This window comes from Acomys russatus, chromosome 19, assembly GCF_903995435.1.
Source record: "Acomys russatus chromosome 19, mAcoRus1.1, whole genome shotgun sequence".
In the NCBI taxonomy this organism is placed as follows: domain Eukaryota; kingdom Metazoa; phylum Chordata; class Mammalia; order Rodentia; family Muridae; genus Acomys; species Acomys russatus.
The window spans coordinates 41874156-41887449 of NC_067155.1; the positions used below are offsets into that span (position 1 = coordinate 41874156).

At 49.9% G+C, this 13294-nt stretch overlaps 1 protein-coding gene across 1 annotated transcript in view; it reads right to left on the bottom strand.

Annotated features, from left to right (window-relative positions):
• Mlxipl (MLX interacting protein like) overlaps window positions 1-10398 on the bottom strand; it is a 47177-nt gene extending 36779 nt beyond the window's left edge. The window contains exon 1 of the mRNA XM_051161330.1: window positions 10262-10398. The gene's annotated coding sequence lies outside the window, so the exon portion shown is untranslated. The remainder of the gene's footprint in view (window positions 1-10261) is intronic.
• Between the last annotated feature and the right edge of the window lie 2896 nt (window positions 10399-13294).

Consider the following 13294-nt stretch of genomic DNA (forward strand, 5'->3'; position numbering starts at 1 on the left):
CCAGCCTGGTCTACAAAACGAGTCCAGGACAGCCGAGGCTACACAGAGAAACCCTGTCTCGAAAAACCAAAAAAAAAAAAAAAAAAAAAAGAACGAAAGAAAGGAAGGAAGGAAGGAAGAAAAGTGGGGTAAGGGGGCTGGAGAGACGGCTCAGTGGTTAAGAGCACTGTCTGCTCTTCCAGAGGACCCAGGTTCAATGCCCAGCACCCACATGGCAGCGCACAACTGTCTCTAACTCCAGTTCCAGAGGATCTGGCACCCTTACACAGATAGGCATGAAGACAAAATACCAATGCATATAAAATAAAAGTAAATTTTAAAAAGGAAAGAAAAATGGGTTAAATTTTTTAAAATTACAAAGGGGATGGGGGAGCAAAGGTGCTTGCTGCCAAACCTGAAGAAGATCTGAGTTTGATCCCCAGAACCCACATGGCGGAAGCAGAGGACAAATTCCTAAAAGTTGTCCCCCGACTTCAGGCACCTATACACATACACACACATGAATAAATACAGCTTAAGGTTTTATCAAAAAGAAAAGGGACTTTTGTTTCGGTTTGGTTTGGTTTGGTTTGGTTTTTCAAGACAGGGTTAATCTGTGTTGCTTTGGCTGTCCTGGACTCACTTTGTAGACCAGGCTGGCCTCAAACTCAGATCCACCTGCCTCTGCCTCCTGAGTGCTGGGATTAAAGGTGTGAGCCACCAGTGTCCAGCAAAAAACAAAAAACAAAACAAAACAAAAACCAACAACAACAACAACAACAAAAAAAAACATGGCCTTTTCTACCTAGAAAGACTCAGGCTGTAAAGGCTCATACTTCTAATGTCAGCACTCAGGAGGCTGAAGCGGGAGGATTGCTATGAGTTGGGGGCCAGTCTAAGCTACACAGTGAGTTCCAAGCCAACTGGGACTAGGGGTGAGAATCTGTTTAAAAAACAAAAACAAAAACAAAAAACAAGAGAAGGGCAGGAAGTGGGAGGGAGAGACAGAGACAGAGAGAAACAGAGACAAAGGAAAACGTAAATGTGTGACTAACTGGTATGGAGGAAGGAAGCCACTTCCTTGTCTAGGTGTGAGCTTTGATCTTCTGTAGGAGTCTAAATGCCATTGGTAAACGTGGGCCAGTGAGATGGCTCAGCAGGTAAAGGCTCTTGCTTGCCAGCCAGAGTTCAATCCCCAGGGCCCACATGGTAGAAGCAGAGAACTGACTCCTGCCGCTTGTCCCGACCTCCATACAGTGATAAACGCAAACGCATTAAAGAAAGGAAGTCAGATTGGATTAATTTTCATAACAGAAATATCTAACTGTTCCTGGGAGGCAGAGGCAAGTGGATCTCTGTGAGTTCGAGGCCAGCCTGGGCTACATGAGACTCTGTAGTCTCGAACCAAGAGTAATGGAACGCTAATTCCCTCACTTGGGACACTGAGGCAGGAGGGATGTGAGCTGGGGGCTACACGGTGAGACTCCTGTCTAAGAACAGCAATAACAACAAAACTACTGCTATACAAATCACAACTCTATCGTTCTCATGCTTTATACTGTGGCTGCTCCATGTATGCTCCTCTTGTCCTTGCTGAGAACACTGATCTCTGGGCTCTGAGAGGGGAAGATGGCTGAGGAGGCAAAGAAGGAAGAGCAGGAGAGGGGGTGGGGGGGGTCTGTCATCCACCCATACGGTCCCTTACCTACTTATCCGTCCATCCTCCAGTTATCAATGTGTCTGTCCTTCTGTTGTTTGTCTACAGCCATCATCTCTCCATCCATCCACCTACCCAACTATCCATCCAACTTGGCTATTAGCCATACTCATTCTCTCTTTCTCTCTCTCTCTCTCTCTCTCTCTCTCTCTCTCTCTCTCTCTCTCTCTCTCTCTCTCTCTCTCTCTCTCTCTCTGTGTGTGTGTGTGTGTGTGTGTAGCCCTGGCTGTCCTGGACTCACTTTGTACACCAGGCTGGCCTCGAACTCACAGCGATCTGCCTGTCTCTACCTCCCAAGTGCTGGGATTAAAGGTGTGCGCCACCACGCCCAGCTGGCCATACTCATTCTCCTCTCTCTTTGTCCTAGTCTGTCTGTCTGTCTCTCCCCTTCCTAAGCCTCCTGGCTGCTGGAATTACAGGTGTGTGGCACCTTAACTGGCTTCATCTCGCCATCTATCCATTCATCCACCAAATCTCCTATGAGTCAGTTTGTTTCCATGTTAATCCATATTTCTATGTCTATGTTTACCTATTCTTCCGTTTAAATTATTATTATTATTACTATTATTATTATTGTATGTGTGTGCACGCTTGGTGTCATAGTGTGTGTAAGGAAGTCAGATGACAACTTTTGGGAGTCAGCTCTCTCCTTCCACTGTGGGGTCCAGGGTTTAAACGCAGGCAGAGACAAGGGCCTTTACCCAGTGAGAGGACATCTTACTGCCCAGCTTCCTCTCTCCCTCTTTTCTTTCTCTGTTTCTTGGCTGGTCTCATGTAGCCAGGTCTAGCCTGGAACTCACTACATAACCAAGGGTGACCTTGGACTCAGAAGCCTCTCGCCTCTACTTCCTGAATACTAGACCTGAAAGCATCTGAGCCGCATGCAGCTTACTCAGTCTTCCATTTCTTCATCTTTTTGCTGACTAAACACCCACCTGCACACTTTTGACCTATCTGTTGCTACCAGACCCTGGGGAAAGCTGAGAGGGGAGCTCAGAAGCTTGTGTGCTATTCCAAGACATTGGAAGGAAGGCTTAGAAATAGAACAAGTATTTACCATGTAGAGTGCTTATCCCCAACACCACACACACACACACACACACACACACACAGACACACAGACACACAAACACACACACTCCAAACACATACACATACACAGATAAACAGACACACACACACAAAATAAAAAAAAAAAAAATTTTTTTTTAAGGACAAGCCAGGCAGTGGTGGCGCATGCCTTTAATCCTAGCACTCAGGAGGCAGAGGTCTCTCTGTGTATCCTTGGCTGTCCTGGACTCACTTTGTAGACCAGGCTGGCTTCGAACTCACAGCGATCCGCCTGCCTCTGCCTCCCGAGTGCTGGGATTGAAGGCATGCGCCACCACACCCAGCAAAAAAAAAAAAAATTTTTTTTAAAGGAAAAAGAGCTGAGCATGGTGGTGCACACCAATGCCCCATCACTGACTTGGCCCCATCACACCTTCCTTCCCTCTTCATTTCTTTTTAAAGCAGAACAAACGGAAAAAAAGATTCTGGCGAGTTACCATATAGCCCCGGCTGGTCTCAAACCCACAGAGGTGCACCTGCCTCTGCCTCCTGAGTGCTTGTGCCTGTTTGCTTTATTCTCTCTCTCTCTCTCTTTTTTTTTTTTTTTTTTTTTTTTTTGAGACAGGGTATATGGCCTGGAACTCCGGATCTTGACCTCTCCTCCTCCCAGTGCTGGGATCACAGAACAGGCACCACCACACCCAGTTCATGCAATGCCAGTGATGGAACTAAGGGTTTCCTACACATAGGCAAGCATTTTTTTTTCCCAAGACAGGGTCTTTGACTGTCCTAGACTCACTTTGTAGACCAGGCTAGCCTCGAACTCACAGAGATCCACCTGCCTCTGTCTCTCAGAGTGCTAGGATTACAGGCATGGGCCACTGGCCAGCTTGTACAGTGGTTTTAGTAGAGGTTGTATTATGCAGGCATTGTTGACCAAGTCTTTGGCCATTGTTGGCTGTTGGGCTTGAATATGATTTGTTTCCCCGAATTACAGTTTTCAGTCACCAAAATCACATGCTAACAGTATTAAGAGGGTGGGGGGAAAAGCCGGCCAGTGGTGGCGCATGCTTTTAATCCCAGCACTCGGGAGACAGAGGCAGGCGGATCTCTGTGAGTTCAAGGCCAGCCTGGTCTACAAAGCGAGCCCAGAATAGTCAAGTCTAGACAGAGAAAGCCTGTCTCAAAAAACCAAAACCAACCAACCAACAAACAAACAAAAAGAGCGTGGGGAAAAAATTCCCCCTTCTTTGAGTAGCAAGATGGGTCAGCTGGTGAGGGCTGCCTCTCAAGCCTGGAAATTTGAGCTTGATTACAGAACCCACATAGAGGCAGAAGAGAACACGACTCCACAGAGGTTGTTCTCTGACCTCCAAGTGTGAACCCCTCTCCATCATGCTTGAGAGTGCTTGAGCACACACATGTGTACACACACACACACACACACACACACACTGAGGAGAAGGAAAGAAAGAAACTTAAAAAAAACCCTATCTTATTTTAGTCCCAGGTAGTCTGAATCTGGAACTCACTACATAGCCCAGGCTAGCCTCAAACTGGTGACAATCCTCTTACTTCTCTCTCTTGAGTGCTAGGATTGTAGGTGTTCACCACAACAATGGCTTTAGGTGGTGCTGGGAACGGGAACCCTAGCTTGATGCATCTCAGACAAGCATTCAACCAACTGACCTGCACTCCTAGCCGATGCCTTTTTTTTTCTTTATAATGTTAGAAGTCTTGGTATTTCGTTACAGTAACAAAAAACTGCCTGATACCTTGATTGAACTCAGCCTCCAGTTCTTTTTCCCTCCCTAGAAGTTAGTGGGAGAGTTGTTGTAAATTCAGGCCAATTTAATCCCAGCACTTGGGAGGCAGAGGCAGGCGGATCTCTGTGAGTTCGAGGCCAGCCTGGTCTACAGAGTGAGTTCCAGGACAGCCAGGGCTACACAGTGAAACCCTGTCTCAATCAATCAATCAATCAATAAATCAACAAATAAATAAACAAACGAACGCAGGGCTGGAGAGATGGCTCAGTGGTTAAGGGCACTGATTCCTCTTCCAGAGGATCCAGGTTCACATCCCAGCACCTACATGGCAGCTCATAACTGTCTGTAACTCCAAGATTTGGCACTCTCACACAGACATACATGCAGGCAAAATACCAATGCACATACAAAAAATAAATAAAAGTAAATAAAATTTTTAAAAGGCAAAAACATGCTCATTGTAACACAGCCAAACGTTACAGCTGTCTGCAGACCTGTCTATCAGTCCAACCAAACCACCGAGCCACAAGCTTATAAACTAAATCGCACACTGCACATGTATGGTGCAGACATCTGCAATCCCAGCAACCAGAAAACCAAAATAGCAGGACTATCCATTCCAGGCCAGCCTGGGCTACATAGGGAGTCCCACACACTCACCCGGGCAACTTAACAAGATCCTGTGCCGAAACTACTTAGGAAGTGAGAAATTGAACATGTTAGAACACACCTGTGGCAGGAGGGTTAGGAGTTCAAGGCCAGCTTCGTCTACATAGTGAATTTGAGGCCAGACCTTTAAGACTCTTTCTTAGGCCGGGGGTGGTAGTGCACACCTTTAATCCCAGCACTCAGGAGGCAGAGGCAGGCAGATCTCTGCCTTCAAGGCCAGCCTGGTCTACAGTGTGAGTTCTAGGATAGCCAGGGCTAAGGCTACATAAAGATAGAGAGAGACCCTTTCCCAACATTCGGTCCCACAAAATATACCAAAAAATCCATCCCAACACAAATAAATAAGTAAATAAATAAACCTGGAGCTGTGGTTGCAGCTCAGTGGTAGAGTTCAATCTCTAGGATGAAGAAGGAAAAAGACAAAACAGTGATGAGGGGCTGGAGAGATGGCTTAGTGGTTAAGGGTTTGCACTGCTCCTGCAGAAGATCTGAGTTCAAGTCCTGACACCTCCAGTTGCCTGCAACTCCAGCCCCAGGGACTCAGACACTTTCTCTCGTCTCCGAGGGCACCTGCACTCATGTGGTCACATAACATATATGCACAAACTTAAGAATAAAAAAACAAAGCAAAAAAATATTTTTTTGATACTGGGTCTCAGCGTGTGACCTTAGCTGGTATCGAACTCACATAGATCTGCCTGCCTCTGCCACCTGAGTACCAGGATTTAAAGTGTGTGCCATTACACCTGGCAAAAACAAATCTTTAAACAACAACCACTTGCTGAATATGGTGACAAATACCTTTAAGCCCAGCACTTGGGAGGCAGACTCTGTGAGTTCAAAGCCAGCTGGAGCTATGTAGTGAATCCCTGTAAACCACAGGTTCACAACCTTCCTAATACCATGACCCTTTAACGCAGTTCCTCATGCTGTGGTGACCCCTCTACCACAAAATTATTTTTGTGGCTACTTCACAACTGTAATTTTGCTGCTGTTATTAATTGTAATGTAAATATCTGTGTTATCTGATGGTCTTATGGGACCCCTGTGATGGGTCATTCAACACCCAAAGGGGTGTAGACCCACAGGCTGAGAACCAATATTTACAGTAAAAACAACACTAGTGATAGGGCCCCATTTTGAGATCTGTTCCATCCGTGTGTCTTCCACAGGACTACTGGGGAACAGAAGGAGGACCAAGCTTTTAGGCTTCTGGTCACTAATATAATGTCTCGGCAAGGCTGAGCCGAACAGTGGCTCCCTGCTGTTTACACAGGGGCGCCCAGCATGAAGCAGGCGAGCTAGGCGGGTCTGCAAAGTCTGTGGCCTGCCTCTGGTAGAGGAACTGTGCGAAAACAGGGCTCATCCACGCTGGCCACCAAGACTGGCAGGCTGGATCAACACACCACTCAACAGTAGACAAGGGAGATCGACCAGCCTGGTGTCCCTCACAGCAGTCACTCCCCCGGGAACAAGCAAAGTCTCCCAGTCCTGGGCCTTGCATCGTTGGAGGAAAGAGAAAAAGAAAGAGAAAAAGGCAGAAAGAGACAAAAAGGAGAGAGAGAAAGATGGCGGAAGGGGGGGGGAGAGGGAGGGACCAAACAACCAAGAGAGACAGAGGGGAGGGAGAGGGGAAAGAGACAAAGGTAAAGACAGAAAGACAGAAAGAGGAGAGAAAGACAGATTAAAAAAAAAAAAAAAGAAAGAAAGACCTGCCAGGTCACGGTGGCACACACCTTTTATCCCAACACTCGGGAGGCAGAAGCAGGTGGATCTCTGTGAGTTCACCTGGTCGACAGAGCGAGTTCCAGAACAGCCAGGGCTACACAAAGAAACTCTGTCTGGGGGAGGCGAGGAAACAGACAGAGATGGAGAGAGAGTGAGATACAAGCAGAAAGATACAGAGAAATCAAAGACAGAAAGACACAAAAACACATGGAGAAATAGACATAGAGACAAAGATAAAGCTATAGAGGGAGGGAGGGAGAGAGAGAGAGACCCAGAGATAGACAGATACAGAAAGAGAGACACAGAGTGAGTAAAGAGACGGGAGAGAGGGAGAGATGAAGACAGAAAATGGACAGATGGAAAGAGAGATGTGATCCATAAGCCTACAATCAGGCCATTTTCCAGGTGGAAAGGTTGAGGCCACTCAGCAGGTATGCCTCTTGCTTTGGGCATTAGCGGAAGATGTAATCTCTAGCTTCCCCAAGGGACTGGATGGGTTCTGTGCACATCACTAAGAAGAAAAGGGGGACCTTGGGGAATGGGGTGACAATCAAAGTTGCCCGCCCCATCACCAATCATCATCTTAGCCTGGGGGAGAGCAGGGTCAGACACAGCCATGGAGGACACAATGCTCTAAGGTTCAGGGGTCCCTGGTACGGAGCTCTGGACACTTTCCTATTGCATGGTCCTGGGCTCCGTTGTACCAGGAGAAGGAACACACTGCAGGAGCAACTCAGTGGCCCGGGAGGCCGGTCCTGCCTGTACTGCTGTTGTGGTGGTGGTGGTGGTGGGGGGGGAAGTACAGCCAGGGAGGTCCCTCAGCAGATAAAAGCGCCTGCTGCCAGAGAGCTGTCTCTGACTGCCACAGGCATGTGCCCATATATACACACACATGTCACACCTCAATAAATTAAAATGTTTAAAAGGAAAAAAAAAAAAAGACACAATAGAACCTGTTAATAAAGACCTCGAAGACAGAATTTTCTCAAAGGGGCTTAGGGATGGGAAAGATCTCTGAAGCCAAGTGGGGGCATGCAGCAGCTTTTCCTCTGCCTGGAAGGGCAGCCCCAGTGCCCTCTGGGATGGATGGTCAACGACAGCTATGTTAGGGCATCGAGCCTCTGGAGGGATGGAAAACAGGTCGCACACCCAGTGGGGCCGTTGTGGAGGTGCCCCCAGATCTACCTGGTAGGCAGCAGCTCCAAGACTGAGAACTTGAACAAGTACCCTTGGCTAGCCAGGGAGCCGCCGCGCCAGTGTGACACACTGGTGTTTATCAGTGTCATGGCTAGCTCTGCGAATGTTCCATCCTTGCCCTGGTGGGGAGACCTTCTTCTCCAATGTCAGTATCGCCAGCTTGGAAGACGAGAGGTAGGCGTGAGCCACCCCGGTAGAGTCCCGGGCTTAAGATGGATGGATGGGGAGAGACGTGAGGTAGAGGAGGCAGGACCATGTCATATAAACACTTCGGACCTGACCCAAGAGGGTCACAGCCCTGGCAGCCTACCAAGGCTGATCGGGCACTTAACTGTCTACAACGTTTCTAGCCCCAGGTACAGCTGGGTGGAATGAAGCCAGAGAAAGAGAGTGAAAGAGTCCAGGGCTGCAGGGGGAGCAGAAAGCAGCTTTGCAGTCAGGCTGCCTGGGTTGGGCTCTTAGCTCTGCTCCATCTAGGCTGTGTGACCTTTAGTCACTGTCTAAACCTCTCTGGGCTGCTACCTCTTCAACTACAAAGTATAGATAATATTCTGTCTCCTGTGGTCATGAAGGAGGACCGGGGCCAAGAAAAGCGCCCCCCCACCCCCACCCCCCCCGTGGTGCCTGGTTTAGAGTAAATGTAAAAGAGTTTTCCATTCCTTCTTCCTCTAGCCAAAGAGAGTCTTTCGTTTTTACTTTTTTGGCTGTTGTTTGTGGTAGGGGTGGTGTGTGTGTGAGTATTGGTCTTTTGAGACAGGGTCTCACTATGTAACCCTGGCTGGCCTGAAATGCACTATGGAAACAAGTCGGAGAGACTTGCCTGCTTGTGCCTCCACAGTGCTGGAGTTAAAGGCCTGTGCCGCTATGCACAGCCTATTCTAACTGTTCTTGGTTGTTTTCCTTTGAGACATGATCTCACGTAGCTCAGGCTAGCCTCGAACTTGCTCTGCAGTCCAGAATGATCTGGAGCTCCTGCCTCCACCCCCGGGAGGCTAGCAATACAGGTGCGCAGCACCACACCTGCTGCTTTCCGCAGTATTGGAGAGAGAGCCCAGGGCTTTGTGTAAGTTAAGCCAGCACTCTACTAACAGAGCTATAGTTCCGGCCCTTGTTTGTTTGGGTTATTTTTCCTTTGTTTGTTTGTTTTGTGACAGGGTCTCACACTGTAGCTTAGGCTGGCCTCAAACTCATCAATCCTTCTGCCTCATCCTCTTGAGTGCTGGGATTACAGGCATGCACCATTCCCCTGCTGTAGAATCATCCGAGCCTTCCTTTGGATAATGAGGAAAGAGTAGAGACAGGCCAGTTGCTAAGATTTATCCAAGCTCTTGGGCAAGGTGGCAGACTGACGTGTAAAAGCCCTTGTGAAGACGCAGAGGGACCATGATTGGACTGGCCTGCCCTTCCTTCCCAAGGCATCTTGGTGTCCCATTTTATTCTGTCCCTGTCTCCAGGTGGCCCTGGAGGAAGTTTCCAGCGTCACAGAGGAAGAACCAGGCCCAGGAAAGGGCCAAGGTCACAAAGTCTGACAAAGGCAGGACTCTTAAAGACGGAAAACCCAGCCCAGACCTAGCCACACGGCCCCCTCTCCCACCACAGTGGCCTCAAGAGCTACAGGCTTGGGGATAAAGTGCCTGAGAGCCAAGGGGAAACTCTGGCCCCTTCAGGCTACATCAAGTGTGCAGGATTTCAACCAGGTCTCTAGACCCTGCCTGCTGCTACTGGGTGACGGAAATCCACAAGCCCCACCCTGACATCTGTCCCCTCCCTTGTACCTCCCTGCATCCAGTCAGATCAGGCCCCCCTTCACGAGGTCACCACTCAATCCCAACCCAGCATGGGGGGACCCCTCGGAGGCAACAAGATCCTGGATGACCGATCCTAAGAGGTCAAGCAAGATAGACTAAGATTCCTGATGCTCAATTCTTTCTGGGAAAGAGCCTGCCTCTTCCCCTATCCCCCGCCCCGCCCCCCACGGCTCTGATCATGAGCAAGTAGGGCGGGGGCACAAAGAGTAGGAGCCCCCAACTCCAGCTGTGATTTAGGAATACCCCTCTCCATTGCACACCGTGGAAACTGAGGTCGGGCAGGGCGGCTCTGTGTCCTGAGAAAGGCATCTATGTCTCTCTGACACCTTAAGACCCTCCCTGCTCACCTGAGCTCCACGCGATCTGCAGATAGCGTCCCGGTGGGCTCGGATCCTCAGACCTCGGGTCTCCGCGAGGCTGCAGATGCTCAGGCCGCTGCGGCCTCACCCCGCGCCTTCCCCCGCGCGGGCGGCAGAGGGCTCTGTGCGCTGCGCCCGCACGAAGCCCGGCTTTTAGACTGGGGTGTGGACGGCTAGGCTGCAGGTTCCCCCGCCCTCCCGCTCCGAGGTGTCCTTTGCCCCTTGGTCCGGTGCCTCCTTCTCTGCTTAGCACGTGGATGGCAGCCGCTCCTCCAGCGGGCGGCCTGTGGCGCGCGCCGTGGGCTCAGGCGCCTGCCAATCACCTTCTGCCGTCCCGCTCGTGCCCCGCTCACCTTTAACCCCCCTCTCACCGGGGGCCTGCTGTCTGGTTCCCAAACTGTAGGGTGAGAGAAGGGAGGAGTGAGTATGGGAAGCATCTCAGCCCATGCCCCAGCCCCAGGTCTTGTTTGAAATTCAGGGTTGTGAGCTCCCCTTGTCTCCCTTATGTTCACCAATCCCGCATCTTTGCCCGAGGGGGTCAGCTCCATCCTGGGTCCTCTCCTGAGGAGCCTTCTCTTCCCAAATGTCGCATCTCCCGAGCCAGACCCCTTCTGGAACATCCTCGCTTCTCGCCTCTGCTCGCTTCTGTCCCCTCCTTTTGATCCATAAACGTGTGCGCGTGTGAGGTGTTTTTACGTGGATGGTGCGGGCACGTGCGATGCAGTGCCGGTGTCTTAGGAGGACGCAGATACCCTGGAGTTGGACTTGGGTGCTGGGAACTGATGGTTGGCCCTCTGTGAGAGCAGCAAGTGCTCTTAACCATCCAGCCATCTATCTCTCCAGCCCCAAATCCTCCTTTTTTTGAACCAGTGTCTCTAGCCCAGGCTGGCCTGGAACGCTCTCAAAGTAGCTGAGAATTGATTTTGAAATCCTCGATCTGCTGTCTCCATTTCCCAAATACTGGTGTTGCAGGGGTGAGTCACCACACCTAGCAGCAAAATCTCTCTCTCTCTCTCTCTCTCTCTCTCTCTCTCTCTCTCTCTCTCTCTCTCTCTCCTCTCCCTCTCCCCTCCCCCTCCCTCCCTCCCTCTCCCTCCCTTCCCCACCTCTGTTTTTCTTTGAGACAGGGTCCAGTGAGTGTGCACCTCGCTGGGAGATATCCCAGGTCAGTGCTCTTCTGCTAAGCTGCACCCCAAACCTTAGAAGAAAAAATTTTAGGGCTCCTTAGATACTAAGGGAAAAGGGGGCTAGGTTAGATGGTTTCTTGTGGATTGTTCTCCCTTGCTCAATGAACGATGGGGAAATGTGGGGGGTTCTCATGTGAGGAAGAACCCTGAAGATCAGCAGAAACCATCTTCTAAAGATCTTTTCTAGCTGGGGGTGGTGGCACACCCTTAATCCCAGCACTCGGGAGGAGGAGGCAGGTGGATTTATGAGTTTGGGTCCAGCTTGGTCTACCAAGTGAGTCCAGGAGAGCCAGGGCTATTACACAGAAAACCCTGCCTCAAAACAAAAACAAACAAAAAACAACAAAACAAAACAAAACCAATCAAACAAAAGAAAAGATCCTTTCTGTTCTTGTTTGAGAGCCGATTTTGTTTTGTAGCCCAGGATGCCCTTGAACTCCCAGTCTTCTGAATTGAATCACACGTCTGTGTAATCCCACACTACGCGGCTGCTTCTCTCTTCTGCCTTTTGCCGGCACACAGCCCTGGTAGGGGTCCTTTCCTCACCTTCTCAGACCTTTATGTGGGTAGACATGGATCAACAATCGGAGGAGGTGGGTGACTGCTCCTGTCTTTCCTAGTAGGTAAGAAAAGAGAGGGCTTGGTAGAGTGCCAGCCTGGCGCCCCTGAAGCCCAGGATTACGGCCCTAGAAGCACAGGAACCACATGTGTGGTGTTGCTTGTCATCCCAGCACTCAGGAGGCTGAGAGCAAAGAACTGTGAGATCAGGGGAAGCCTGGACTACATAATGACTTTAAGGCCAGTCTAGGGTGCATGAAATCCTATAGAAAAGGGGGGTGGAAGGAAGGAAGGAGAAACTGTGAGGTGATGGTGCACCCCTTTAATCCCAGCATTCAGGAGGCAGAGGCAGGTGGATCTCTCTGAGTTTGAGGCCAGCCTAGTCTACAGATCTAGTTCCAGGACAGCCAGGACTACACAATGAAACCCTGTCTCGAAAAGCCAAAAAAAACCAGACAGACAGAAAGAGAAGAGAAGGAAGAGCACAGAGCAGAGAGATGCTCCACAGTTTATCTGGGTCTCTCTGCAGGTGGGAGGTGCCAGAGCTGGGCTTTGGGCCCGTGGTGATGTATCTCTGCTTGTGCTAAGAGATCTTGCAACAGGGGCTCAGACTGATGACAAAACACAGCCCCTCCTCTCATGAACTGTGCAAACCTTAAGTGAGCGCAGTACAGACCAGACAGCTCCCGAGAGGCCAGAAAGGATGCCTCCAATCTTTAGTGACTTCAGCTTTATGGTACCAGGTTGGGAAGAGGGGGAGGGTTTTGGGTCCAGGGGTGCTCTGAGGAACAGCAAAAGAGATGAGGGAAACGAAGTCCCAGGAGTTCAGTGTTTGCTACAGAACCACGAGGACCTTAGCTGAATCCTCTGCACTAACATGAAAAGCATGAATGTTGGTGGTGCACACCTTTAACCCCAGCACTCAGGGGGCAAAGTGATCTCAGCGAGTTCCAGGCCAGCCTGGTCTACAGAGCAAGTTCCAGGAGAAAGCCTGTCTCAGGGGTTGGGGTGGGGATTAGGGTCAAGATACACGCCTTCATTTCAGTGTATGCTGGGGAAGCTGAAGGCAAGCCCATCCAACCTAGCTGAGTTGGTCCAGCCTAGCTAATCACTGGGAGACAAGAAAAACCTTGTCTCAAAAGCTAAGATGGAAGGCTGGCAAGGCAGCTTAAGCTGTTAAAGATGCTTGCTGCCAACCCTGACTACCTGAGTTCAATCCCCAGGACCCATGCTGTGGAAAGAAAGAAATGACTCCCAGAAGTTCTCATTCTGACTT